At 39.0% G+C, this 4522-nt stretch overlaps 1 protein-coding gene across 2 annotated transcripts in view; it reads left to right on the top strand.

Moving 5' to 3' along the window:
* The window catches only part of fam65c (family with sequence similarity 65 member C), a 47834-nt gene that overhangs the window by 13227 nt on the left and 30085 nt on the right, over nucleotides 1-4522 (top strand). The gene's annotated exons all lie outside the window — the stretch shown is intronic.

Raw genomic sequence — 4522 nt, 5'->3', positions numbered from 1 at the left:
ACACTTAATATTATCAGCGTTCTGATGGCATTTTAGCAAAATGATTTTTATCAAAAACATAATTAAGTAATAGTTGCGTTAACAATACATGGGAACAGAGTTTAAGGGGCCCCCAGGAACTTGGGGCCCTAGGCAACTGCCCAGTATTGCCTAATGGTAAATCCCCCCCTGGATACCAGCAGCTTGTTCTAACTTACTGTCCTCCACTGACCCTGCAGCTCTGAACGATTGATAAACACCAAAGGTCTGGTTTTAATCCAAAGCTGGACGTCAAAGATTTCCGCATTTTTTGCATTTTTCTTCTCTTCTTATTGATAAACAATCAGATTATCTCCAACTTGAAAGCAGATGTGAACGATCACTGCAGCGTGTTGGGATGTTCGTCTTAGGAGGATAAAGATGGATGTTTGTTTGTGTTAGAAACTGGGAAAAAAAGGACAAAGGAATCTAGATTTGTTCTGTTTGGATCTTCTCAGGAAGATGAGATGGATTCTGCGTGATGAAAGGTTTACATAGATTATGGAGATAAAGTTGTCCAAGTCGTTTATCTCTAGACTGACTTGGTCTGGAAACACAGGATCTCTGGTCATTACATGCAAACACACGATGTATGACATGAACACGGGTCAGCATGGGAGACATGATGTCCACAGAGTCTAATGCTAATAAGAGATGTCTGGTTATTTTGTTGGCTTAGTGGTATTTTGTCTGACATTTACTGAGACGATTGTTCTATACTGATTTAAATGTTAGATCTAGATCTGAACAACAAAGATCTGTTAAGATCTGTTTTATTCTGAGCTTCAGTGGTGGGAAATTCTGCTTTTAGCACTTTGCATGAATATCAGGGTTATTCATTCTAAGGGCGCTGTCACACCATGCCGATTTAGCATACACTGAACTTTCTATGTATTATTTCTATTGTGGGCATATTCATAGAGTATTCTTAACGAGTCCACAACTTTTGTCGAACGACAGCTTAACTTATAGCATAACGCACGGTAGCGTAATTTCTATGAAGCATCAGTAAACGCTGCCCCCCTCAGGTGCTTTGCTGCTCCTGAGGAAAACAATTCCAAGTTTGAAGACGTTTCTGGAAGCTTTTTAAATCCAAAATGTCAGAAATAGCGTTGAGTACCAGGCTTTATACAGTAGCCCAACAAAGCCTTTAGAAAACATGCATCTAAGTTAGGAAAGAGAAATCAACCTTAAACGGGTTACAGCGTTCAAGAAGCGGAATAGAGTTGATTCCTTCCCGCTATCATCGCAGCTCCAACTCCTTTACAGGAGAACAGAAGACCTCCCCTGTTCAGCCAGGCCAACTATTCCCTCTAAGGACCCCCCTTTCAGAGACATAGACAGGTATGGGGCATTGCAGGCTAACAAAGAAGCCAAACAACCCCCATTCCAAAGGGGGGGACCCGTTCATCCGTTTCTATTTGCATGTTTTCTAAACTAAAACCAGGCTTTGTTGGGCTGCTGGATAAAACCTGGAACTCAACACTATTTCTGACATTTTGAATTAAAAAAGCTTCCAGGATGGAAGAGAAACGTCTTCAAACGTGGAAACAAAGTCCAGTGGATTGATTTTAACTTTTTTGAAACGACTCTGACCTGGATGAATGAGAATCTTCACCAGCGTCTGGATTTATAAAATCAAACTGAAGGAGACGAGGCAACCATGACGGCGATCTTAACTAGTTTTAGCAAAATTAATAATGAATTAATAATTAGTAATAATGAAAGTGATGCTAATATGCCGCTAAAAACAACCTCACTGCCTGCAGACAAACGTAAAAACTTAACAGAGGGAAAAACACTGAATGCTGCGTTTATGTGGGGAGCAGATGGCGTGCAGCAGACCCCCCCCCAGGGGATGCATAGATCACACGCTGGCAGCCACACATGGACATGAATCTGTTTGTCTGTAGACACATGGAGCGAGATGTTGGCAAAGGCTCAAAGCCCTGACCTTTGACCTCCTCACCACATGGGACCCTGTAAATCAACAGGTCAGAGCTCATTTTTCCAGGACCCAAAAACCTCTCTCCACCACCCCCACCCCCAGGCATTTAGGCAGCTGCACTGCTGTAGCTCCTCTTCTTCATCACCTCTAGAATGTCTAAGTTCACCTTCTTTTGTCTGTCAGTAAAATGTCTGAACTCATAGAATAACTTGATGTAACAGCTAACTGTCTAGATGATAACTTCCTTACACTTTATTATCTTAGTTTTATAACTAATGGTGTCAAATTTAACTTTGCATCGTCTTGAAAAACCATTTATTTTGGTTTGTGGTAAACAACAAGTTGGGGCAGCACCGAGTCCAGCCGCAAAGAAATTAATTGTCTGGATGAAATAAATTATTTTGATGGATTTCATTTTTTTTTTTCTTAAACACCAACAGGCCATAATGAAAATGAGCTGAAATTAAACAAAAAACCAACGAGTCTATTTTTAGTAAGAAATTAAAAAGTTTAGAATTTCACCTGAAGTAAGTTAATGAAGTTGTCACGATTTGGCTATGGTTAGTTGACCCAAAAGCAGAGGCCGGGAGGCAGAGGTGAATCTGTTGTGGATTTAATAATGACTTAACAGAAAACAGAGGCAGGTTATCCAAAAATCCAAAAAGAAAACAAAGTCCAAACAAACATGAAACCAGGAGTCCAAAAATCAAAAACATGAAAACTAGTCTAAAAGTACCAGAAACCATGGAGACATCTGGGGAGTCACAATCAAAAGGAGGAAGGCACAGAGAGACGGAGTTGGAGCAAGTTAGACGGTGTTTGAGGAGGACCCAACAAAGGGGAACTGAAGAGAGAGCGCTTTTAAAGGAGACTGAGACAAAGAGGGGGCTAATGAGGAAACTGGGAGCAGGTGGGCAAAGAACAACACAGGGAAAGAGCTAGGGAAGAAGGAGAACATAAGAGGGCAGCAGAGAGCAACAAATAGAAACCTGGAAGACTGGAAATAACAACAAAATGATAATCAAATAACTAGGACTATAAAACTTGGAGAAAAGAAAACTAAACACTAGAAAACAAGGAGTAAAGTAAGACTGAATACTCAAAAGAAAAACATAAAAGAAACAGAAACCTGACAGAAGTATTTGTACTTTGTTACTCGACATCTCTGGAATAAACTACTAATTTTAGTAAAATGTAAAATCACAGAGTTCCTAATTACCTCCGTATTGACACTTTTTCTTTTTTTGCACCATTTTTTTTTTTTTTTTGCATTTGATCACTGCTGCACATCATGGAATGGAAATGTTCATTTTCTGTCTGAAAGCTGAACTAAACTAAATTTGGTTTTGCATACATTCTGTGTATTACGACGGAGTATTAGGGCCAGGCTAGAGATTTTTTTATTATTATAATTGTAATATTACGACTTTATTCTCATAATTTTTCAAGACTTTATTGTTGTAATTTTATGACTTTATTCTCGAAATAGAAAAAAAAAATCTCTAGCCTGGCCCTAATACTCCGTCATGGTGTAAACAAAATGACAATAAAAGTTGTCTGAGTCTAAATTAAGAAAAACCTGAAGCTTTATAAAAGGTAGAGATAAAAAATAAGGTTGGTTGAAACAAGTAAAAAAAAATTATACTTCTTCAAGCAAGAAGAAATAAAAGTTTAAATGATGAACTTAGGGTGGGGTTGATAGAAATGCATTTACATTGCAATATTGCACAGCTAATAGAGACATTTTTGCGCTTTACTTATTGAATTTAGACATTTAAAAAGAAAAGTTAATTTCTTGCATTATTCCTGCGTACCTTTTCAGAACCTATTCTTACTCCACGTTGTTCTGCTGACAGACACAAACTTCACTGTTTGTTTTGGGTTCTAGTTTTATTAATTTTCCTGCAGGTTCTCCCCTTCATGCATAAACTAAAGGCCTCTGTGTTGCTGTGAACCAGGGAACCAGGTTTAGTTTTTTAGCACATTTATTCGTTTTCTCCTGATGTTTAGGAGGATAAATCAACTTCTGCTGACCTTCGTCACTCTGCAAACCCTTTCTGTAAATGTTTGTCTTATGATATTTTTACCAGTTCTGTCTCCATATTTCCCTCATGAAGCTTCGCTTGGTCTTGCTACCATACGATGCACCACAGCACCCACCCCGTCAGCTCTGCTTCGCCTCAGAACCACATGGGTTGGTTGGTAGTTGACAGGAAATCCCCAAATTCCTCAGAATAAACCTAAGAGGAAAAACACTGCCACCTTTGATTGCTATGAGCTACGTTACAAGGCTTTTGATTAAAAAGTGTAACTATCGCTCTCAATAAACTCCTGCAACATCGAAACATTTCCTTCATTTCAAAGGCTTCCCTAAACTTCTGATTGGTATTTCATCACAGGCAGAAACCCTGTCTACTTTTAAGGCTAGGCTTAAAACTTTCCATTTTGATAAAGCTTCTAGTTAGAGTGGCTCAGGTTATCCAGAGCTATCTCTATAGTTCTGCTGCTATAGGCTTAGACTGCTGGAGGACATAGGGACCCCTTTTTCATCATTCT

Source organism: Cyprinodon variegatus, unplaced genomic scaffold (genome assembly GCF_000732505.1).
Source record: "Cyprinodon variegatus isolate N-32 unplaced genomic scaffold, C_variegatus-1.0 Scaffold116, whole genome shotgun sequence".
NCBI lineage: Eukaryota > Metazoa > Chordata > Actinopteri > Cyprinodontiformes > Cyprinodontidae > Cyprinodon > Cyprinodon variegatus.
This window is presented reverse-complemented; position numbering and strand designations above follow the sequence as displayed.